Consider the following 25,701-nt stretch of genomic DNA (forward strand, 5'->3'; position numbering starts at 1 on the left):
GGATAACAGCACACACTTTCACACAAAGGCATTCATAGTGGTTCACTCGGTGGTACGCACAAAAGGCGATGGAAATAGCAGTGTGAAGAATGAAAGTGGAGAGCTTGAGAGAGAGGTTCAAACTCTGCCTACTTTTACACCTCAGCACACCTGACCAATCACGGCCTAAAGTGGGCATGATTGTCTGTTTCACAGACTTACTAAAACTGTCAGATGCAGCCCCTCCTTAATTCCACTGTTGAAAAAGTTTAGGGGGAGGGGGTTTTAGATCTTGTTAGACGGTTCAACGAGAACTTTGCTTTTGATGTAAACCTGTGAAACTTCCATACGTGAGCAGTCAACATGATTCATGGCTTGGGGCTCCAGAAAGAGGCAAAACTAGCAAAACCTTGGTAGTCCCTGACAGTCACATGTCATCAATGGAAGAGTCTCATTACAGCTTGTTGTTGTCTGGGTGTCTACAGATCAGGCACTCCAACTTGTCCATACACGTCGGTCTTCCTCTAAACATTAAAGTATTGTATTCAAAGGGTTACGTAGAGGTTTTGCGTTAATTTGGGGGATTTCTGTTGACTCAATCACTGCTTAATCCCAGAGAGCACACAGAAGAAAACAATCCGAGAGAGAAGAACAAACATTCAATGCAGTGCAAGTTACACCTAAACACCACTACTATGAAGAAAAACTGAGGGATCTCAAAACTACAGGCGAATAGCATTGGCCTCATGGTCTTCCTGAAATAATTTTACTATTTCCTCAATGGAAGTTGCCCTTCTCCCACCTTGTCCACTGTGCAACATCCCTAACCTTCTCCATTCTCAGACCTCCACACCCCAAACCCCCAGCCAATGCCCCACCAGAGTTATGAATTGCACCTATCAGGGTCCAACTAAATCCTGTGATTGGGGGGAATTTGCCGAAGGGAAAAATGTCTGTCGTTGCAAAGAATGTGGAAAATTCCTAGCAGACAAGCAGGCTTTTGTTGGGAGGGTTTTTGGGGAGTGCTCTGAAAAGAAAGAAAGGCGCAGACAAATTGGATCGGCTCCATTTAGGAGCCTCTGCTGTTTGAAGTGAAGTCTGTTCTCAAATATCTCAAAGGAGAAGCGGAAGAAAAGTAGAAGAAAAGGAAATGCAATATGTCTTATACTCAGACTTTACAAATCTTTCTTTGCTTCTGGTTTTTTGAATTTTGCATGTACAGAATAACAAAAAACACTAACATGTTTTTGTTTTCTTCAGTGTACATTATGTTTGTGAGCTCAGCAGTCTTTAGTGTCTTGGAACCATTTCATCCAAATGCATGTGCGTGTTTCCCAGTGTGCATGTGTGGCTGCTTTGAATCAGGATGTACTCTATGCATGGCACTCAGCTCTGCCTTGTTTTAACAGAGCATTGCAGATGTTATGAATTAACCTGTAGTGTCTGGAACAGCTCACTTCCTGCCTCATAATAGTGGTAGCAGGAATACTCTAATGCCATAAATGTCCATATCTATTTAAGGAATTTGAAAGAACTGCATTGTGAAAGGAAGAGAAAAAAAATCCAAGCCATCGCTGCACAAGCGGCCAGGACAACACAGGACAGCCATGGAACTTCCTGTGGAAAACAAACAGTGAATGTGGGGTGCTTTAGGTAAGTGCTCTCCTACTTTAAGCCTGCTCATTTCATTACAATGTACCTGTGATAACTCGGACTTTAATTTGTTGTGTTTTCTGCTTTTACTGGCATTTTCCCATTTTGGACTGAAATCAATTAATCTGATGCTTCCCAAATTTCTTCCAACACTAACTGTGACAAACTGGCAACCCATATTTGATTGTGTCGCACATATGAGAGTGAATACTCTCATATGTACTCTCAAAAGAAGAATACTGTATGTGTGCATGTAAATCCTCTCCCTAGCAATTCAAACTATTTGCCAGGTTTGCAATAGTGGTTTTTGTTGCTAACTACCCAGAGTGAGCAACTGTTTATTCCAAACATCATGTTGTTGTTGCTGCATCATGTCTCCTGGAAACATGATGCATCACTTTGTCTCGGAGGATTTTTGTCGGGAAAGTTTTCATATTGAATCAATATTTTGTTGAAGCAATGGAATGAGAAAAGTAAAGGAAAACTGTGCTAAAACATTAAATTATTACAATATGGTGTTGTATAATATGACAATTAAGTAATCCCATGTTGAACAGGATGCTATTTCTGTAGCAGCCTTAAACTCCACTGCTTTTTACATCCTCATCTCTGTAGAAGCTCACTGCCATGTTGTTGTAGATGAAGAGTCAGAGTGAAATGATTCAACTCTTCCAGAGCCTTCAGCAGGAAAAAAAAGGGGTGGGAGCCGGGGGAGGGAGCCATAGGTGACCTGTGGACATCCGGTAAGGTCCCAGAGAACTCCTCGTGTGTGTCGATGTTGAGTCCCCGTCTGAACAAAGGCCTCTAGTGGCTGGAATTCAGCCTTTCACCCTGGCAGCAGCCATGGCTGGAGGAAGGTGGGGGGTTGAGAATGTAGGGAATGAGGCAAAGCTGCTGCCCACCCCCAATTCCTTTCAGTGTTTCTCTGTGGTCTTTAACGTCTCCCTTTCTCTCACTCTTACAAATAGCCTGGGGAAGGAGTACGACACGGCAGCACCGACTTAAAAATCGCTGAATGTACCTCATCTAGTAGAACACGGACAAAAACAGCAAGCTTCACAATAAGACAAATCCAAACCACATAAAAAAACAACAAATAAATTAAGTTTTAAAACAAAAAATCAATAAAAAGCTATTTTAAAAAGGTGGGTTTTTCAAAAAGGATTTTCAAGATAGTTTGGGATCTTGTCAGGGGAGTCATTCAGAGTCTAGAAGCCTTGACAGCAAAGGCTCTGTCACCTTTGACAACGTGAGGGGAAGCATCTGAGGGTGTCAGGGAGCAAGTGGGAACATAAAGCACTAAAAGGTCAGCCACATGACTTGGGACGAGGCCCCACGGGCCTTTTAAAAGTAATCAGATTTGTAATCAATTGGAAAAACAGTTATTCAATGGTAGGGATGCCAAGAATCAATGATCAAGGATCAGTTGTTTCTTTGTTCCAATTAAAACCCTAGGCTGAGTTCTAAATGAGCTGAAAACAGATGCCAGAGAGCGGGGAGTTAAAATAGTCCAGGTGATGAAGGTGATGAAGGCATAACAATCTCCAGGTTTTTAACGGCGAGAAACCTTCAAATCTTTTAAATGTCTCTCAGATGCAGAAAAAAGGATTGCACCATAGATTGAATGTGTTGATCTACGAAGAAGATGACACCAAGGTTCCTACAAAGCGGGGTCACAGAATGAGACGGTGGACCAATTTGGGAATCAATTATTTTCACCGTCTAGAGCTTCGATCTCTGTCTCATCACTGCTGGAGGACATTCGGAGACATCCACTTTTGAGTGTCGTGAAGGCACTTTTCTCGGATTACTCAATTATAATCTCTTATCCACAACTAAAATAAAATCAGTTTAATAAACACTGCGAATGCGCACATTTTAAGTTGTTGAGGAGGTTCTTCTCACATCAGGCCATTAAATGACAGTCCCAACTTAGTGTCTAGTCAATCTATGCTTGTGTACTGTCAGACTTTAACAGGCAGCAGCGTTATTCTCTCATACATGGTGAAATTGTTGAGATGCTGTATCAGCGCATTCAACGTGAGAAGTGGCAAAAGGGGCCCTCATGCTCACAATGGTCTCCCATTCAGGCTTCAATGGCAAAATAAGTTTAAAAACCCATCCGTGATGCAGAGAGAACAGGAAACACTCTTCCTCCTCCATATAAGTTCTGTCTAACTCACCACTGTTCTCAGCAGTGACACTGCTCGATCTCATGCATCAGGTGACAAATATCACAGAGCACTGCTGCTCTATCCATAATGATCCTGTCCTGTAGGAACATGGTAAGGGCAGGCGATTTATTTATATAGGCCTATTCATTTAAATTTCACACAAAGTGGCAGCTCAAAGTTCTTTACAAACATGCGCAGCAAAATGAATAAGACAGGATAACAACAACAACAATATTAACAATTTAAAACCCCTTGGAAAATTAAAAGACATTTTCAGTAAATAAAACTGTAAATCCAGAGCAGGTACAAAAAGTCGGATTTAAGTCACACACAGACACACACACAGACACACACACCCTATTCAGAAGTTTCTAAATGAATGGACACGTTGTATTCCACTTAGTCTCTTATTTTTGTCCAAAAATGTCAGATGTTAAAAAAATAAGCACAACCTTGCTTTTGTCTGTCAGATCAATCAGAGAAAATCCCTGATGAAAATCTAGATCTGTGTAAACAGAAGTGAATTCTTTATACATGAAAGAACTTCAAAAACATACTTATGTCTCTTGTCTCAACAGACAGTCTCACAGCTTTAAGACTTTTCCCCAAGGTGTGTGTGTGTGTGTGTGTGGTAGCGACTACTGTATTGCTCAAGCGGCTTTCATCATTTTTGTCATAGATCACACTGAGCGCCTGACATGCTAAAGCAGATCTGGAAGCTTGAAGCTCAGTTTTTACAATTCGCTCTGTTCTGACACTTTCTCTCCTCCTCAGAAATGAGAAAACCATCACTGCTTGAGGGCTGTTTTTTTTCTAAGTAATCAAAAAAGTGCTCTTATCGGACTCAGTGTACTTTAGAATTCATACAAATGTTAAATATCCGCTATCGCACAGTTCTGCCGCTGAAACCCTGGAATCTGGCCAGTTATGTCAGAGTAGACAGCTGAGCCTCTGTATCTAGGTCAGCAAGACATAAAAACCTGGATGGCAGCAAAGTTTCTCCAGCTCAGTGACAATAAAACATAAGTCAGATTACTTGGAACTCAGCATCCAAGCTTGAAAAACAAATCAATCAGAGTGTAAAATCAGGTTTTAATCACCGCCACATTGTGTCGAAACTCAAATCAGTTCACTGTAGCAGGTTATTCAGGCCTTCGTATCCTCCCACTTCAATTACTGTAACTCTTTATGCTTTGGTTTCACTCAGTCTTCTTGATCCCGCTTCCAACTAGTTCAAAATGTTGTATTAACATGGTGAAAAAAAGGGACCACATCCCTCCCATCGTCACTTCCCTGCACTTGCTCCCTGTTAGCTGTAGAGCTGATTTCAAAGTCCTGCTGTTTGTGTTGTTAAATGCTCTCGCCCCTTCTTATATTGCAGAACTCCCGTCCCCATATCACACTGTCGGAAACCTGAGATCTTCTGATCAGAGACCTGTGTCGGTCCTGAGGTGCAGAACTAAATGTTATGGGGACAGGGCTTTCTCAAGAGCTGCTCCAAAAAAGTGCAACTCTCTCCCTCCCAGCATACTGTTCTCCCACTCTACTGAGGTTTTCAAGAGACAACTTAGGACACACTTTTACTTGTTAGACGCTCAGGTATTACTACTGCAATCTGTGTTGTCTCTATGTGTAAGACCATGTGCCCTAATTATTATTATCATCATCATCATCTTTACTCTGTTGTCTTTCTTACCTTTCTTACTTTCTTTTCCGTTTTAACTCTTTTCTTTTCTTGTGTTGTCTTCCGTGTGTTGTAAAGCACTTTGGATAAACAGAGCTGAGTTGTGTCGAGCTCGGGCAGCACCAGCAAGTAGCGAAAACGATATACAAGCAGCTTCTCTATTTAACAGATGGGTCTGGTTATCTGCAAAGTTAGCCCGCTAAGTTATCAAGCTAGCCAGCTGACAGTCACATGCGACACTTGGCTGTATGGATGGTTGCTTTTCAAGTCGTCCTTGTGTAAAAGGTTACGGCACGTTTTGTATGAATTTCTTGTGAATGGTTAGAACTGGAAAACTATATAATTCTGTGGGGAAACCATAGGCTAGTAATGTTTCCTAGCGTTAGCAGCTAGGTAGCAGTTTAGCAACACATGTCAGGTGTAATACTAATAAGAAACAAAATCCCAGTCCAAAGTTTTATGTTTTATCTAAGGGTAGAGACTCTCAACGAGTCAATTTGCCTTGAAAGTAACGTTAGAGCCAAGACGGTGTCTGATAGGAATTTTTAGTGCTGGCTGATACATGCATCGCTCAGCTGTCTTTGGGAGGAAAACGCGTTAAAATGAATCTGTAAAGTGACTCATGATCATGTCGATGGAAATATACGGTGGAGACCGTTTCTGTGGATCAAAAGCTTGGGACAGAATCATTCCTGTACAAATGATGTTTAAATAATTCTCTTATAGTGATCAAGTGGTCCCCTTACAGTGTTCATTTTGGGTCTTTTGATACATGAAAACATTTGGAAAGAGACATTAAACTGTTGTAGCCTGTAACAACCGTCCCTGTCTGCTCACGTTTTGGGACGCTTGGTAGCGGGAGGTGGGGGTGGCTTATATATTTTCCTGCTTTTTTGTCTTTTGCCAATCATATCCCTAGTTTTTGTTAAACATTTTACAGGACGGTGCAAATTGTTGCAATGCGCAGTTTAATAAGCGCCATTAATCAGGTGGCGTTCTGAAGGAGACTGGGCTTTGACTCGTGTGAAATCAAAAGTTGATATTGACTTATTTTTAGACTTACTTGACTTATTATCTTAATTTTTTTATTATTATTATATTCAGTGGTCATTAGCAGTTTGCTTTGGTTTAGGTACCAAAACTACTTGGTTAGGTTTAGGAAAAGATCATGGTTTGGGTTAAAATAGACCCTTTCATAATGTTATCATGTGTTAGAAGGCCTTTCTGCCAGAATTTCTCCCATGTGACTCATTAAAGTGGTCCAGGAGAGCCTAAAACCAGTGTGTTAATAGCTACATTGGCCCTCTACCCCGGGTGCAAATAGCATGCAGCCAGGGTGGAGTGCAAAATAGCCAAATAGCATGGTTGGCTATTTACACCCTGGTGTAAATAACCACTTTGGCTATCCACCCTGGTATGCAAGTAGAATCTGCCAAATAATATTCAATGCATTTTTCAGTCTTAACACCAATACTGTTGGGAACAAAATGATATTAAACTAAAGTCCACTTACTAGTCTTTTTTCTTTCAACTCTTTCAACTGCATGTCACGGTCAAATGGAGCTTGCTCAGTTGCCAGGGAGTTAGGAATGAGAATGAGAATCCCTCCTGACTTTAGACCAGAACAGACACTGCTAAATTGACAAAGGCCACCAAAAGCATCCCAGTGGGACATCTAACAAATCACAAGAAGTCAGCACTGACCACAAATCAGTCTACACTGTTGTCAGTGGACAGCTGGTGAAAGATCAAGATGGATCAAGATTTAAATTTAAATAGAGGCAGGAGTCACGTTGTTACATGATGTAAATATGCACGTCGGACAACTGAACCGTATCCATTACAGAGCAAACTCCATTTGCCGATGAATATTATGAGTTTCAGATGAAAGCAAGTAGGTGTACCTTGTGTTAAGGTAAGATTGTCAATCTTATATTTCAAAAGGTCAACAATGACCTTTCATTGTCTAGAATATATTGTACTAACAATTCAGACTCAGTTTTAGTTTTGTTTGTGCACCACAGCCCTGATTCAACACCTGACTCACTCTGGACACCAACTCTGGATCCGTTGCCCAGAAACCCTTGAGGTCAAGTTCTATATTTTCTCTGTGAGGCAATCCAAGGCCTTTAAAAGCATCTTAATGTCTGACACCGATCACAATATCACAATTACGCCTGCCTTACGCATGCACACGTTCAAAGGGAAGACTATTTTAACATGCTGCTGGTTTCCAAGAGATTTGCAGGCCTCCTCATCACTTTTTCAAAGCTGCTGGACAAACTCATAATTAAGGTGCTCATCAACTCTGCCAGACTTTCCTACTTTTCTTCTCCCCTGAGCTGTGATTCCATTGCTTGGTACCTGCCTTCACTCTGACCCGAAGCCAAGAGCAGCAAAGCCTTAAGTGAGATGGGAGTATACCTCTCCCTTTCACACTACATCAACTCCCCTAACACATACTCATGCTACAGCACTCGTGGTTCCTTGCCCATTCACGTAGTCATTTCCGCACATTTAATTTAGAGGGCATTAGTCTCACAGTAGACTCCATTTAACACGAGGGTTTGCATTGACACAGAAAGGGGAGATGGGTATGAGTGTGTCCTGGGTGTGAGCTACTTCGGATGTGACTGCAGAGAATCAAACACAAAGAGGTAGCTGTGTGGAAGGCAGAGGGACAGCCGGAGGGCAGCGAAACAGTTTGGCTTCCAAACCCTGGCACAGTGGAACTGGCTGACCAGTGGAAAGGGCAAGGCACAAATAGAGAAGGGTGATGCAGAAAAATATATTCTCCTCTTTCCTGTCTCGTCCTGTCTATGCAGCTACAAATGGTGCAATTCCTGCTGGGCATTTGCTGGATTATTGCTAGAATAATCAATCATGATCAAGCTACAGTGGCATGAAAAAGTTTGAATAGTTAAAGAAAGTAAAAGATCACCTGATTTCCAAAAGGCTTGAAGCTGAAGATGACACATTTCTTTCATATTTAATGCAAATTACTTTTTTATTTCCATCTTCTACAGATTCAATACAATGAAAAAGGAAAAGGGCCCGAAACAAAAGTTTGGGCCCCCTGCATGGTCAGTACTTAGTAACACCCCGTTTGGCAAGTATCACGGCTTGTAAACGCTTTTGTAGCAGGTAAAAGTCTTTCAGGTCTTGTTTGGAGGATTTTCGCCCATTCTTCCTCCAAAAGGCTTCTAGTTCTGAGAGATTCTTTGGCCGTCTTGCGTGCACTGCTCTTCTGAGGTCTCTCCACAGATTTTCAATTACGTTTAGGTCGGGGGGACTGTGAGGGCCAGGGCAAAACCTTCAGGCTTTGGAGTTAGTCCATTGTGTATTTTGAGGTGTGTTTAGAATCCTTATCCTGTCGAAGTCATTCTCTTATGATGTTTGCCCCCAGAATTTGCTGATACTTAATTGAATCCATTCTTCCCTCCACCAGTGAAATGTTCCTTGTGCCACTGGCTGCAACACGAGCCTAAAGCCTGATCGATCCACCCCCGTGCTAAACAATTGGAGAAGTGTTCTTGTCATGAAAGTCTGCCCCTCCCTTTTTCCTCCAAACATCCCTTTGCTCATTGCAGCCAACGAGATGTATTTTAACTTCATCAGTCCACTGGACTTGTTTCCAAAATGCGTCAGGCTTGTTCAGATCTTCCTTTTACAAACTTCTGACGCTGAATTTTGTGGTGAGGATGCAGGAAAGATTTTGTTCTAATTACTCTTCCATGAAGGTCATATTTGTGCAGGTGTCACTGCACAGTAGAGCATCACTCCAGAGTCTGCTAGATCTACCTGAAGGTCTTTTGCAGCCAAACGGGGTGTTTGATTTGCCTTTCTACTAATCCTACCAGCAGCTCTCTCAGAAAGTTTGCTTTGCTGTCTTCTTATAGCCTTCTCCTGGTTTGTGGGCATCGATTATTATCATTTCCAGAGTGCTAGGCAGCAGCCCATGGCTGCTGATTGTCAGGACAAGGTTTTAGCCCTAACAAGCTAACTGAGGTCTGAGACCTTGGTAAAAGTTATCTGAGAGCTCAAATCTCTCGGGGTGCCCAAACTTTTGTACGGTGCTCCTTTCCTTTTTTTCACTCTATAGTTTTTGCTTAAAATGTTGAAGAGAATGTTCCACCTTTAACTTTATTCCTTTTGGAGAAATGTTCATCCTCCACTCAATCACTTATTCACAGTAACAGAAATTTTGACCAGAGCTGCCCAAACCTTTGCATGTCACTGTATATATCACTAGACTACTGAGTCCAGTGTTAATGTGGTGCACATTCCAGAAGCATACAGCAATATTACTCAATGCAATATTAAGACATAAATATTATGAATTTCTAAAACACCGAGTGCAGTATAATTTCTTATGCAATGGTCAACTATGGACAAAGACGTGTGTCTGTCTGTCTGTCAGCTTAATTGTACAGGAATTTTACCCTCTGGGTGGCAAACCTCTCAATGACCCTATTATTGAAATGGGGAATGTCCCTGATAAGTTTCTTCTCCACAGAGATCCTGTGTCATGATCTTCCTCAGGAAGGTCTTGACCCTCTTTCAAGTAAAGAAGCACCTCTCTGACTCTGCTGTTGTCATGGGTGTGGTGATGAGAATCTTGGGAAGATGGACAGTTTCAGTGAACGAGCCCTGAGGGTTGTTCTCCATGAAAAACTGACACAGAGTCAGCGCACCACTGCATGCCTTGAACTCGTCAGTTCCATAGATCAGGCATAGTTCTGTTTTGAGCTTGGCCTTGTGCAACGTGGCGTAGGCCTGCAATGTGGTTTCAAGTGCTGAATCCGGGAACTTTGCACTGTGTTGTGGGAACAAATCTCCCTGCAGCAGCGTCGCACTGATGAGGTGCTGGGTGTAAGAGAACTGCTTCTTGGTATGACTCAAAATGATATCACATACCTCTGAAATGATACATAATTTGAAAAAAACAGTGCAGTACACAGTAAATAGTCGTAATAGTAAACAACAAAATTACAATTTTACATCTTTCAGTCTGAATGTTGTAATCAGTATCTTCTTAAAAGGTGAGCACGTTATTTTGTGACCAGCAAGGACAGCTTACTGCTCAATATCGGGAATTAACATTAGAGTGAAACAACCACATGTAAACACTTCAGTATCTGCCTTCCTCAGAAGCTGTGTGGTAAATGGAACCCATCAAATGGCAGAAGAATTCATGATAAAAACGTAATAATAATAAAGAGGTATTGAAGAAGGCAGACAGTGAAACATAGCAGTGGGTAACTGTACACATCTTCATACATTAATAAAGAATCAAATAAATTAAAAAAACCTAATTGAGTGTGGCTTTTCAACACAACTTCCTCACAGCTGCTGTTCTTTTAGTCCTAGTGTCCTCCGTTTCTCTGTGGGCTGCCGCTGAAAAAAAGGAGGACTGGGAACCACGATTACTCTTTCAGACACTAACCTACTGGAGATAAAAAATTTATCAGTTATTCTGAACTTTGCTTAATAACTACTCTATCTACATTATCATCCTATTTGGAATGAAACTAATATTTTTGAGTTGCTCTAGGGTCTTCAGCTAGAAAAAGGCACATTTATGTTTTTACAGACTGTTTAATATGGAAAGCAATTTTCTCATAATAAGCCTTTTCTCAGCCAATGGTAAATAATTATTTACCTGATCGTTTGCATTCTATCTGTGAACCTCTGGATAACTCCTTTGATATAGAAAGTCAATGTTCCTCTTCTGCAGCCAGTTAAATAGCCTGTTCATGTGGGGGATAATCTTGTAAAACAATGCCAGGAAAAAACAAAAATCCTCATCTTCCAGCATTCTCACAAAGCCCCCGGCCTCTCTGACAGTTGGGGGATCAAAGTTACCGGAGCCTCTGATGGTCTGGAAACACCATAGGAGGTCATGCTTGTGCTCATGCAACATTTAACAGCACACAATTAAAAGCACGACTGTGGAAGTCCCACCTTGTTGTCAAAGTTCCTGGAATTCTATATGCTGCCACTTGATCAAGCACGGTGGTTCGCTTGGATGACCGAGAGAAGAATGCAGAAAGTCCAGCCAAGCTCTGAAAAAAAAAAAGACCCATCCTGGGGATGTGTGCTGCTGCCTGCTGCATGACGAGGTTCAATTGATGCACATAGCAGTGGGCGTAGAGCGCTCTCTGTAGATATCCTTTACCTCACGCTGCACACCACATGTGGCTGTCCTCATCACGGTAGCCCCCGTCATGGGCCTGGGTAATGAGTCGGGTCTCTCGTCCCTCTGGGAGGATACTGCTTAGCCTCTCCTAAAGTGCTGTAGCGATTGTGTCAGCGTTTGCATTCTGAATATGGATGAACTTGAAAAAAAGTTCTTGGACACTGTTATGGATGAGAATATACCGTTTCCCACCAAAATGTGGAAGGTCACTTGCAGAAGAACTTGTATTTTAAAGCTGATGCACATTACAGCAACTTGGCACAGTATTCTAATAAAAAATAAATAAAATAAAATGGGCAGGATCCTTGTGCAGGGAGCTCCACAGCTGAGCACTGAGCAGTGTGGTGAGCCAAGTGATGAGGAGGAACTTGAGCCTGACCGATAAACCAGCCAGGCAGATCTTGCTTATCACCGAGATATTGGTATTGGCATATGTATATGTCTGCTGATAAGTAATAGGAAATGCTAGTAGAGAAATGTTTGAGGTCATTTAGAAACACTGGCTCCATTGTATGAAGTTTATATTTACACTAGGAAACCATACATATCTTGTTCACAACTCTTAATTTAAGGGATCCTTACCGGTAGTGTTTGTCAGCCTCAAAAATTAATTATGGCTCAGGCTGTAGCGGGAACTGCTGAAAGGGCCGTGCCAGAGGCAAGCGGACAAGCAGTCCTCTGGCTCATTGAGAGTTAACAACCAGTAGTCTGCTTCACACCAGTGAAATCTACTCGGAAAATCACAGGACATCTAGCGAAGGGCAGCAGGGAGACGTAAGGATACAGTTCTGTATAATATAATATAGTGTCTTTCAGTGTGTTATACTTTTTTACAACTCTTCCCACAGTCAGCGCAACCAAGGTCGATGTGGACTACACCGTGGATCAGTTTTCATTGCTTGCTAGAAAATTCATACATTCACCACATCTTTCAAAGTTCCTCAACAGTTTTCTCACTCAGAAAACTCAACCACCAGAACTCTTCTGCTACATCGAATTCTAAAAAGACAAAAAAAACAAACATAAAACTCCTAATTTGGACTGAGCGCCTATTTCCATTCCTTGATGAGTTGTATCCCATGATGACATGAGCCAGGTGGTAAAAGTGGGCAAGTGATGCTGACTCCAGAAGGCTTTTAAATTGCACAGGATGATTTGGCATTTAATCTCTTCCAGTCACAGGTTGGTTTACAGTCCATCCTAGGATGTCGTCACTGTTCCTTCCACCTTCCACTCCGTTCCTCAGCCCCACAGAGGATTTCTTTTCCTTTTAAAGGTGGGAAGCTACGTCTGATCGGCCACAGGTGATCAGACGTCCCCCTTGGACACGATGAATGCTCCAAGATTGCCAGGGATGGATCGGACAGATTCTTTCCCAGGTGTATGCAATAGAGGACATAGGGTGTGATGTGGATGAGAACTTGTGGCCAAATGCAGAAGACAGGGTTGGACTAGCACTGTTTTATTTCTATCTATATGTAGCTGGAGTTAGTTTAGTTTCATTTTGTGCACTTGGAATTACTCTATGAAAAAATGTCAACGAATGAATAACCTGTTGAAGCATACTGTACCATTTCTGATTCTCCTATGTGACCTATACTCTAAGGTAGCTCAACCCATGCAGTAAAGAAGTGCCTTCATTTTTTCGGAATGGAATCTTGGTTTATGCTAAAGAAAAAAATCCAGTAAGTAAATAAATAAAAAAAATAGTGGTACATATTGTAATGCTACCTGTCGTTAGTGTCAGTGGGTTTTTTTAGATCAGTGTGCTGTGAGTGACAAAGTTTTCTTGTTTGGAGACAAATACTGTCAGTGTTCTGGTATAAGAGCTGATCCTGGACGCGACATTAACTGCTGAGCTGAGCTGCATGTCGGGAGAAGGATCTTTGTGAAGAGGTTTGAAAATGGGAAGTCAGTGTGGAAAAATGTGAGTTAGGAAGAAGCCCCCTCTCTGAAAGGGTTTTTCCAGTGTGGGGGGCGTAGTCGCACCCAGTCAAGATGTGAGCCAGCAGCGAGAGGTCGAGTGTTATTCCACCGCACCGCACAGCTAAAGTTGTTTACCTGAACCGCCGATGAAGTGACACTAACTCGGTGATCAACCCATTGCATTTCCTTTAACTGCTTCACAGTAAAAACATTCCACCAGTCTGCCAGTGGAAAGCTTTTAAAGAAGACTGCAAGGGGGGAGGAGACCATAGCAGGTTGACCGTGGTCAGCCCTCCTACCTAGCAGGACCACAGTGCGGCTTGATGTGGCTTTCCCCTGCTGTGAGGCTGTAGTGGGAATGACTTGGCTCAGCATGGTGTGGTAAAAGCGGACCAGCCTGGGCAAGTGGAAATATTCTGCAAGTCTGTAGATGAAAGAACAGTCTTAATCTTAGCGCAAGAACATGACTGCACCACTTTCGTTACCTGAGTGTCAAAATGACAGGTCTGAATCTCACCGAGGGTCAGCCCACCAAAATCATCTCTAATGCATGGATCTGACAGATCACTCAAAACCTCAGCAGCTAAATCTGAAAGTACCCGCATGGTTAGATACGACAAAGGGAGTAAATAAGAAAGTATTTCTTTAATAATATGTGTGAACTGACGTTTTGCCATTGGCTAGTAGGTTGCTCTGATTCAAAGGAAGATTGTTCAGAGTGCTAGAGCTAGAATGAAAACGATAAGACCTGGATTCGTGTAACTGGAAGAAATGCTTATCCTTCATTCATACAAACACTGAAGTGTCACGTTGTGCAGCGCAAGGCCATTATTTTCAATGGGGAGAGCTCTCCTGGGCCTGATTTTGTTCCAGGTTTTGCAGCCACAGTTCAACTACATTGAGTTTATACACTGACCTCCATAACACGTATCCTATGTTATTCCAGCACTGACAGGACGCAGAAGTTGGGACGGCCACAATTTCAATGAAGGTGATGTTTACTTTGTTCGTTTCTAAACATGCAATAAGAAAACTCAACAGCACACCTTTAACCAGAGCAGGCTCAGTACAGTTAAGGGACTAAAAGCCAATTGACCTCAATTATTACAAAACAAAGAGGCCTCCAGGTACTACTCCAGTATTTCCTTGCCAGTAAATGAATTAAGACATTGCACTATAAAAGCAATTTCTGTCATGGCAGCAATAAGTTTTCACTGTTGTTGTTGCCATGTCAACAAGAAGGCCTTTCTTGTAGGCAGCCAAATGTTGAGGATGCCAAAGCTCTACTGTAACAGGGCTGCAAACAGGGACAAAGAGTTTAGCTTGCCTGTAAAGGAACCAACACATAAAATCCAATGGAAGACAGCCATTTGGCAGCAGAAAAGGGGAACTGTTGTGCACAACTGATGAATGCAATCTATTGGAGTGTAGAGTTCCCCTTCAAGCTTTTACTAGCAGAGGAAGCCGGTCAGCTGGTCAGCATCTCAGCACCTGCACAGAGAGGACAGGACCTGCAGCTAAACAATGGAGGAGCAAGAAGACATGCCAATGAGGTGCTGATCCTGGATCAGCCACGTCTGACTGACCCCAGCAGTTCCTGCCAGCTGCGTGGTGGTGGTGCAGAGGGATATACAGTGCATGACTTTTAATAATTCAGATACAAACCCGTCAGAGAGACATGCCACCCGCTGACCGAAAAGTCACAACTTAACTCACCTTTGATTCACTCGCATTTAACAGGTGGATTTAGAGAGGTGCTTGTGAGGGATGTAACTATACTAATATAAGTAGAAGTAGTTACACTAGGTTACCTGTCCAGGATCAACCCTGCCTCTCACTCAATGTGTCCTGAGAAAGCCTCACGTCACCCCTGTTTGCCTGCATTAGATCACCTATGCTGTCACTACTATGGGTGGACTGTTCCTTTGATTGGTTTGTATTGTATCTATTCTTTTACCTGATTCGACACTGCAAATCAGTTTCTCTTTGGGATAGTGAAGTTAATCAACTCAACCATGCTTGAACTATACCAACCACATCCACTACACCTGTGACCACAGTTTGCCTCATAATGCCTATAGTCGCCTAAAGTAGCATGGCACTCACAGCGCCAACCAGGCACTTACATCCTTCTGATAATAATTCCCTAAACTGATCTGACTGCTAATCACAGAAAAATATTTAGAAATGTTTAAAATGCATCTTGACCTTCAAGAAAATGCACATAGTGAACGCTGACATTATTTAATGGCAAATTCAGGACCACTGGGTTATGGCCACACAAATGTATCGTGTTGCTGTAGTGCTTCATTTCAAATACAATATACTGTATGAACACATAAGACACACAGTGGGGTGAACCTGAGGGAAAATGGGGTAATGTTGGAGTTCACAAGCACTTTCTTGAATCCAAATCCAGTATCAAATACACTTTTTTAATTTGAATCCGTTTGACTGGACTGGGTGCACGCCATGGATGTTGAAACACAACTACCTGAGGACCAGTAAGGTGTCAAGAGCAGCTGTCAAATACGTAGAATGGTTAAACTAGGACACCGTTGATCAACTAAGGCCACATGTCCACACTGATCCTGTCCTTGTCCTCTAAAAGCTCACCATTCACACTGCAATGACAAAACAAAACCAATATTTTCTCGTCCTTTTTGGTTCGATTACTCGGGTAAGAATATACACTCAGTTGTCAGTTTATTAGGAACACCTATCTTAAAATAATCCAGTCTAATCCAACGGTCCTGCGAAAAACCCTCCTTCATCAAGGTTGTAATCTTCAGCTTGTATTGAAACTGTGTTAAAGAGGTGCTGAATCAACTGACAACTGCATGATCCGTTTGGAGGATGTAGTTTGTGGTGTTGTTGAACTGTGTTGGATTATACAGAGAGGCGTGTTGTTATTTAGCTTACCCTCATTGATATGAATGGGGTGGACAAACTAATAGAAACACCTGCTCTATAAGGCAATATAGTTCAACAGCACCACTAACTACCTCTAAACTGATCATAAAGTTGAATCGACACCTGTCTAAAAAGATTTTAATAAAAATTAGTGTATAACCTTCATTAAAATAGGAATTATTGCAGGACTGCTGTATTAGACTGCATTAGTTTTAGCTAGGTGTTCCTAATAAACGGCCAAGTGAATGTATGCCACAATGCTTTTTGTGTCATTACTCTAAAAAAAAAAAAAAAAAAGGTCCAATAGTGAAAACTTAAAATGTGCAACTGTTACAGCAGAGACCACCAAAGGCAGTATAAACCCCCAGTCATCAAGTTAGTTGATCTGCTAGACACTGCATGGCAGGGAGTTGCAGTGACGGCTACCTTCCGTACACAACCTCATTAACTCATTAACAGTCACAACAGAACTTATGTGGGATACCTGCTGTCTGTCTGAGTGTCTGCCTGGCCGGAATTTGAGAAATGAGACACCGTATTGATGGGGTATGGCATGCACGCCGTACCTCTGCAATACGAAGTCTGTAAACATATCCTACATACAACATACAATACATACAATATACATGAAAGCTCTCTAAACCCTTCAAACCCTCGGCTGCTTTTACTCAGGTTTCTCTCTCTTTATTTACAGGCTGTCAACAGGTTTCCTACACATGGCAAATATTTGTACATGAATGGATAGAGCTGGAAGCCAGTGTTTCAGGTATATAAGAGCCATGTCAACAGAACATTATGAACCTAATATACTTACTCACAATTTTAAAATGTAATCTAATCTAAATTCACGCTCATTGTTGACTTGTTCTGTTTTCCAAGTTTTGAGATTTTGAATAGGGTTCCCATCATGCTTTGGGTGGTACAAACAAAAGGTGTAATGTTGCCATAGAGACAGAAGGAGGTATAGGTTAAAGGTCTGTTTGTCATTTTCTGACGTAAAGCTGAATTAAGCGCAACCAAAAGCATTGCTCTTTGACATTTGCATTGAATTTCTACTTAATGTAACTGTCACTGGGGCATTGCTGATCAGTGCTTTAATGATGAGTTGTAGTTAAACTAATCAATACAAAAAAGCAGCTGAAGAGACTAAAGCCAGTGCTAGTTAAACATTTTCTTGTCCACAACCTTCAGATATAGCAGCTGTAAGGCAGCAGCTTTGATTGTCGCATAGGTATCAGCATAAGCCCTGTAGCAGTCAGAAAGGTACAAAATCTACAACGCATATCTCATCAGTTTATAGTGTGGCCTGTTTGTAGTTCTGCCAGATGAGTTGACATAAAGCAATGGAGGCAGCTGTGTTGGTATGTAGGTTGGAGTGCAGGTGTGGGACATGCAGGCACTGGAAGGCAGCACTACAAAGGAAACGCTGCAGTAAACCTCAACTGTTTTATCAGTTCAGTCCAAGGGTTCAGTGACTGCCTGCGGCTGAGTTGAAAAATTGATTTGTTAGGGTTGCTGCTCACCGAGCATTTTATTAGGAACACCTGTACACTGGATTATTAATGCAATTGTTCAATCAGCCAATCATATGGCAGCAGTGCAGTTCATAAAGTCCTGCAGATCCAGGTCAGGAGCTTCAGTTAATGTTCACATCAAACATCAGGACGGGGACAAAATGTGATCTCAGTGACTCTGACTGAGCCATAATTGCTGGTTCCAGACAGGCTGGTTTGAGTGTTTCTGAACCCACTGATCTCCTGGGATTTTCACACACACAACAGTCTCTAGAGTTTTTACTCAGGATGGAGCCAAAATGAACAACACATCCAACCTTGAGGTGGATGAGCTACAACAGCAGAAGACCACGTCAGGTTCCTGTCAGCCAAGAACAGAAATCTGGAGCTGCAGTGGACACAGGCTCAACAACACTGGACAGTTGGAGACTGGAAAAACGGAGCCTGGTCTGATGAATCGGGATTTCTGCTGAGACATTCACACGGTCAAAATTTGGTGTCGAAAGCATGAATCCATGGGCCCTAACATCCCTTGTGTCAAAAGTCCAGTCTGGTGGTGGTGGTGTAACGTTGTGGGGAATGATTTCTTGGCTCCACTTTGGGCCCCTTAATACCAACCAATCTTGGTTTGAACGCCACAGCCTGTCTGACTTTTGTTGCTGACCATGTGATTCCCTTCATGGCCGCAGTTTACCATCTTCTAACGGCTACATCCAGCAGGATGATGCTCCACAAAGCAAAAATCATCTCAAACTGGTTTCAGGAACATGACAATGAGTTTAGTGGACTTCAGTGGCCTCCCCAGTCTCCAGATCTGGATCCAGTAGAACACCTCTGGGATGTGGTAGATCAGGAGACTGGCAGCATGAATGTGCAGCAGACAAATCTGCAGATATGATGTGATGCAGTCGTGTCAACATGGACCAGAATCCATGACAAGAAAACCTGAACCTCTGTATGAGAGCAAAGCGCGGCCCTTCCCAGTATTGGTACCACGTTCCTAATAAAGTGCTCCGTGAATGTATAAAAGTAATAACAGGTGCATGCTGGGACTGGGTCTCAGTGCGTAGTGCATTCTCAGCGCTCAAAAAATATATTTGAGGACAGGCCAGACTTTTGATGGAGAATGACAAAACAAAGACATTGCTCTAATTTTACGTTCACGTCATATTGAATAGACATTAGACGAGGGAAAGATTCTCATTTTCACAACTTCCTTATTGCTTAGGGCCAAGTCCGACATGTCAGAGCTTTCAAAAACTGCCACTTGCAAACTTACCTACAGTAACTTCAGTCTGACATGGAGCAGCTTTAGGGCGGAGTGTGGAAAACTTCACAGAACAAAGAGATCACAGATGATGTTGACAAAAAGAGTAGTGGGCTACAGCCGCACACACTGACAGTCTTCAGTCAGTGACGAGTTGCAACCCTCCAGAACAGAACATTGACAAAACTGCGTTGAGTAGCAACATAGCGTTTCCTTGTGTGCACAATGTAGTGTGTAAAAAATGCGCAGGGTCTCTCTTTGCTCTCCAGTGTGAGTTTTTTGGCCCGCAGTCACTGCGGAGTTTATTATTGCTTATACACGAATCTCTACAAAGAGGTGGTGAGTGCAAATGTAGCATGACCAATAGATAGGAAATACGTCAGGAGTTAATATCTTTTCCATTTCCAAATAATATAATACAGATGCAATTTTCCTTTAAATCTGGTAAAGCTGTACTGAGGAAATTGCTTTTATATTAAGCAGTTTGTTGTATGCACAGGTTGCAAAGCATAAAGAAACGAATATGTGGTTTGGCAGTGCGGTTTACCTGATTTACCTGGTCTTGTACCTCTCCTAGATGCCCACTGCATGCTACTGTGACCTACTGGGAGTTACTCCAAAGACACAAAGCCTGAATTGTCATCCTGGCAGCTGTTGGCCTGTTGTAGCAGAAGGCCACGGCGGCTGAGGATTCAATGCCCTGCATGTGAACCAAGCAGTTAATTCGCTTAATGTAGATTTCAAAGCCACTAGTCTCAGCGGGAACTCGCACCAGTAACCCATCAGAGTGTTGAGAGTGGAGAATATACTAAATATGCACAGCTGATTCTTGGAACACACCATTCCTTCCAGGAAAATAAATATACAAAACACACACTTCATGACTCCACCTCTGTTCTTGTAGGCTTTTTTTCCCCCCTTTGACACATAAAAATGCAGACGTGATATATGCAGGAGAAAGCTTGTGTTCCCTGCATCTCTCCTCGCCCTTCCTGGTGGCACTTCTAAATGCCAGCTGCTTTCCCCTGCATTATCAATCAGGTCTGTTACTTTGGAGCTGATAAACACTGAGGCCTTCAAGCTGTCAGTGGAATTATTTAAGTATTCCTGCGGTCAGCGTGGAGAGTAAACATTTTCTTTGACTGATAACACAAATATTTTGGAGATCTCCCTGAACACACACATGCCAACAATAACCAGAGAGGAAACTCTGAATGTATTCAGGCCACATAATGAAAAGTAATAACAAGAAATGACTACAAAATGTTCAGACAGTGAAACAGGTCATTTCATGTTCAGTTCATGAAAACCAGGCGATGCACTAAACCTACTGGGAGAATTCCTCATGTAACAAAATGCTCTTAAGCGATAAGAAACAAGTGTGTAGTAATAAAATCCCTTGCTCAAGTGTTCCTTTTCTCTGACAGGCTTTCCCATGCACATTTGCCTCCGGCCACAAATAGACTTTTTATCAACTGACACAACTCCTTACTCACAGCCCCTCTTGCGTTGTGTGTTGTGTACGACATGTGTTCCCGTATCCAGCCTGCCAGCAGCAGACACGAGCTCAGACCTTAAGAGAACCACGGACTCACCCATTTCCTCGGTCGTCCCCTGGGTCTTTTCACCCCAGTTGCCTCGGCTTTCTGCGAAGACATAGATTCGGAGCAATATGGTCAGTCTCTATCCTATGACTTCATGACATATATGGTATAAACATTTTGTATAAAACACCTGATCAGCCGAGACAAAAACAAAGTGACATGGAGTCATTTACGGTGTTAGAGGGGCGCACCAGTATTTAAGATTGTTTGAATGGGTTTTTCCCATGAATGTGTTACAAGTTGGCAGCCTACTCATTCCTATGAAAGTGCATTTGCTGGGGGATTCTCATTTTGGGTACATTAGAACATGATAACGTGAATGGAACAAAAATAATTTACGCACACAGCTTCAAGACGTTTTATTCTACATTGGAACTAATGGATCAAATTCTGATTATGCAAATAATCACTTGAAGTTCTTTGTGACGCTCAGAAAAAAATGTATTCATCATTTTGCAGCCACTCCTTTTGGGATGAATGTCTAATGATAAAAAGTCAAAAAGCCTTCCTGGGGCCATTATGTCAAAATCCCGGCACAGCACTCTTTCCGGGAGCTTCATTTTTCATGCCTTCTAGGCAGCCATTGTGTTCCGTTAACAGATAATTGCGGTTCACGGCAACTTGGGTCTTATTTCCATAGCTCTGGCTATTGTTTCTATCAGTTAGAATAACAGTGTTCTCACCAAATTAACTGCTGAGATCCGGGAAGACGGTGAGATCACTACAACAAGGTCTCACAGACCAAGAAACATGAGCAGTCACGCGATCGGAGAGGTTGGAAAACAGTTTATCCACAGGAAAATTGTACAAACTACAAGATAGTGAGCCCTGCAAAAGCTGGATCTGTAAACTGTGACGACAACAGGCACTTTACATGGCAAATATACACATCCCTTTTGTTTCTCCTCCAAGTAAGTTTGACTAACCCGGGGGTTTGTTCTCAACCTGTCCGATCATCTGACTCCTCGTGTTTCTTGACTTGTCTGACTCCTTTTTAGTAATATCACCTGTGTTCCCAGATCTCAGGTAATAGCTTGAGTACAGTGTTATCATGACTGACAGAAATTAGGTCCAAAACATAAAAAAATAAGACCCACATTTCAATAAATCAGAATTATCCTTTAGGTATAAAAATAAATTGAGTCAAGTATTTATGTAAGTAAATGCCCCCAGAGCACCAAATGTGTATTAATCCGCCCTTGAAAATAGTTCCCAACAAATGCGCTACTTCCTCCTGTGTGAGTAATGTTTGCTAAAAACTAAAGTGGCCACGTGTTTTAGGAAATTATTGAGCATTTTTTTAAATGAAACAACATGATTGTGACCTTTTTTTTAAGGATTTACATCTTCGGTAGGAACCAACATGTATCCAAAGCCTGGTGTGTTTTATTCCTCTGTGCCATAGAGGTCGTCTGTTGCACTGGGTGACATGTTCCTTCATTAGCATGAATACTCACAAGAGCATTAAATGTGGATTAATCTGCAGCTGAAAATAGTCCCCAACAAATGTGCTACTTCCTCCTGTTTGAGTAATGTTTGCCTAAAACTACAGTGGCCAGGTGTTTCAGGAAACTACTGAGCATCTTGTTAAAAATGCCATTTTGAAAGATTTCCGTCCTCCATAGGAACCAATGGGCTTGTGGCTGAGTGTCACAGACAGGGCAGGAAAGTCCACGGATTATGACAACAGAATAAACAGGATTAAAGTAAAATGAGAACACAAAGTTCCCCTGAAAGGATGGAAATTTTAATATGTAATTATTCAACCATCTGTTTTTTCCAATAGCAGTGACCGAATTGTTTTCCTGCTGCTCATGCAACCTGAAAATGCACTCAGATGACAGCTTCTGTAGTCCGCCGACGAGCAGCAGGATGGGAAGGAGGCGAGCATGCACGCAGCTGAACGTGCAGCATGTGGCTCCGTGACTGTCATTCAAGCGTCTTCTCTATTAGGTTACTCCATCGATGTTCATCCACTCATTTCCTCTTGAATGGAATCAAATCCTACTCGTGAAATACTACTCTGCTAAGGAAGCTAACTAACTAACTTCCTGCTAAGGAAGCTAACTAACTAACTGTCGGGAGAGGCAGCGTGAGACAGTGGGGACGTCCCATACATGCTACTGATACAGCGCACCATAAAATCTTAAATAAAAGCATTTGCATCACATGCTTCACATTACGGCTAGCCATCTTGGAAAGCACAACATAGTGTTGATTGTTGTATGAGACTTGAAACATACGTCCGTTGGAAAATCCACCACAGTGACACACAGTAGTTGTTGTATGGTAATGAAGCACGAACATTTCAAAACAATCTTAACTGACAACAATGGCAACCAGTCCCCTCTATTTCATTTGACTCATCTAGATTTTGTCAGAATATGTTTTTGTCGCTCTGCTGTCTGTGCATTTGCATTTTCCTGTTCTCCTTATATGATATTACGTTCCGTTATAGAAACGTGGAATTCTGTGGAATTCTGTAACTAATGTCATTTTGTTTTGTGTCATTTCTAGGGACCGTTTAAAGGATGCGTCTGGCATTATTCTATTTTTTTTTTTTTTTTTATTGCCAACAAATCCTTTGAAAAGACCAACACAACAACAATGTGTTCATCTCTAAATACTTTCCTACCCTGTCTGTGACACTCAGCCACAAGCCCATTGGCTTCCTTCTGAAGACAGAAATCTTTAAAAATTGCATTTTTGACAAAAGGCTCAGGAACTTCCTGAAACAATGGGCACTGTAGTTTTAGCAAACATTACTCAAACAGGAGGAAACAGAACATTTGCTGGGGACTATTTTCAGCTGCAGATTAATCCACATTAAATCTCTAAAAAAAAATGAATGGTTCAATTAAGTTCTGTTCTGTCATCGCCATCAGGTTTGACATTGATGTGCCAGCATTAAAGAAAAGCTCCATGACACAATATGACCACGGCATTTTTATATGTATATACTCTAGAGTGATTTTGAAAAGTTTTCTTTGGTCCGGTAAAGAAAAGTTTATCGTTGGTGGAGGGCTGAAAAAGATTTTCAAACGTGTCCACTGTATGGAAATGGCCTAAGTTGGCAAAGCACCAAGTGTGTATGTTTACAGGGCACTCCCTTACTGTGAAATGGATACCTCCAGCTGGAATGTCCCTGTGTGTCTGGCTCAAGGGGACCGAATTACCTTTCTTATTAAGATCATAGAATGATTTGACATTTGTGGGAATCGGGAGAGATTGGACCCTGCAGATTGTCCAGCACAGCCAGAAAGCAAAGCCCTGCAGTCATCCACAATTAACAAGACCAGACCAGTGTCAATAATTCATCGGATATATCCAGGCTCCATGGCTCTTGGCTGGGAGTCAGCTGAAATCTTAGTCAAATTGCCAAGCCGCAATGAATTTTGCAGACAATGACCAGCAAAAGGCCCATATCAGTGCTATGGTGGCGTTGGGGCAAGTGTGTAGCTACGGTTCAGCAAACGACACCAGCTCCTTTGTCTGTCTGACACTGAGTACAAGCCACCCAGAGCCTGGTCACATGGCAGCAGGTGGAGTTTGTCAATATCTCACCAGCAGTATCTCATATGGGTTTATTCACAGTGAAAAAACATTCAGCTGAAGGTTTGAAGAGGTCCCTGAATCTCTGAAAGTCTTTCTTCCTTTCTTCCAGACTCCTCCTGCAAAAAGCAACCCTATAGGTCATCTATGCAAGGAGCATATACGGCCCATAGTTATGATTTATTGCTAGTTGACCTACAGCGGCCGTAGTAATTATGATGGGAAGTCAGGTGACGTAGTATGTAGGGCGACAAAGTCCTCGGTAAGATGTGGTTGGGGTCGATGGATGGGTCGACCACTGTTTAGCGTTAGTCAACTTTGTTTCTTTTATCCGTGACCAAACCACAACCATAACTGCGTGTTTATCATTGTAACCATGACAACCACCGTTCTCAAACCTGAAGGAGGTTTTGTTTTTTTTGTTTTTTTTAACCCAAACCATGATCTTTTCCTAAACCTCACCAAGTACTTTCTGTGCCTTAACCTAACCAAACCACGACAGTTCCAGAAACTTAACCACGGGTTTATTACTGGTACCATGACGAAGAAGGTCCGCTACGCCTGCCTGTGGGTCGTATCCGAGGGTAGGGACAAGCGACCTATAGAAATTGGAGGACTTGTTGGCGTGCACTCATGAAATACAGTTGCCTTGGCCACGTTGTAAAGCACATGCATTGTAGGCAAACAATGCACATTTATTTTTATCGTGTGTTACCTTCTCTCTAAATGAACATAATCAGTTTCAAAATCTACTTAAATACCTAACACTACAGAACACCATCTTACCAAAGTATCTATAACGGGCTGTAACCTTATGTGCCAAATCTAAAAAGTTGTGCCTCGAAAGAGACGCAATCTGTTTGAAACGTCAGCAGTGAAATCATTGGAGCTTAGTGTGCAGTCATCTTCTTCAATATATGTCATTGCCTTGACCAGCACCTAGTCTTTGGTGCGCCTTGCTTGCTGATCCTTTAAAAGAGCTTCTTGATCAGAAAAACCTCCTACCTCTGTCATCAAATAAAAGGAATAACTACTAGGTTGTGTCAAGCGGGAGCAGGAAATGGTTAGGACCCTCCAGTTTAAAAGAAGCATAAGTATATTAAGGTACAACAAAATGATGATGTTTTGTCATGTGATGTTCATTAGCATGTCTTTATCATGACGCATCACATTGCTGGCTAACCAGTCTGTGTGCTGTAATACCAGTTCTCTGTTTGGGACGCTACATTTTTAATG

The 25,701-nt window shown here is 42.1% G+C and overlaps 2 long non-coding RNA genes across 6 annotated transcripts in view; one reads left to right on the forward strand and one right to left on the reverse strand.

Moving 5' to 3' along the window:
* LOC120797248 overlaps nucleotides 1–25,701 on the reverse strand; it is a 47,309-nt gene that overhangs the window by 17,111 nt on the left and 4,497 nt on the right. Inside the window, exon 2 of the long non-coding RNA XR_005708482.1 lies at nucleotides 20,905–20,955. This is a non-coding gene — a long non-coding RNA (uncharacterized LOC120797248). The remainder of the gene's footprint in view (nucleotides 1–20,904; nucleotides 20,956–25,701) is intronic.
* Nucleotides 1–25,701, forward strand: part of LOC120797236 — a 41,829-nt gene that overhangs the window by 2,531 nt on the left and 13,597 nt on the right. For 4 of the 5 annotated variants that reach the window (XR_005708476.1, XR_005708481.1, XR_005708475.1 and 1 more), the window contains exon 4: nucleotides 1,501–1,632. This is a non-coding gene — a long non-coding RNA (uncharacterized LOC120797236). Of the gene's footprint in view, nucleotides 1–1,500; nucleotides 1,633–3,225; nucleotides 3,467–25,701 lie in introns of those variants that run through there. The other variant, XR_005708477.1, reaches the window with a different exon arrangement.

Source organism: Xiphias gladius, chromosome 2, assembly GCF_016859285.1.
Source record: "Xiphias gladius isolate SHS-SW01 ecotype Sanya breed wild chromosome 2, ASM1685928v1, whole genome shotgun sequence".
NCBI lineage: Eukaryota > Metazoa > Chordata > Actinopteri > Istiophoriformes > Xiphiidae > Xiphias > Xiphias gladius.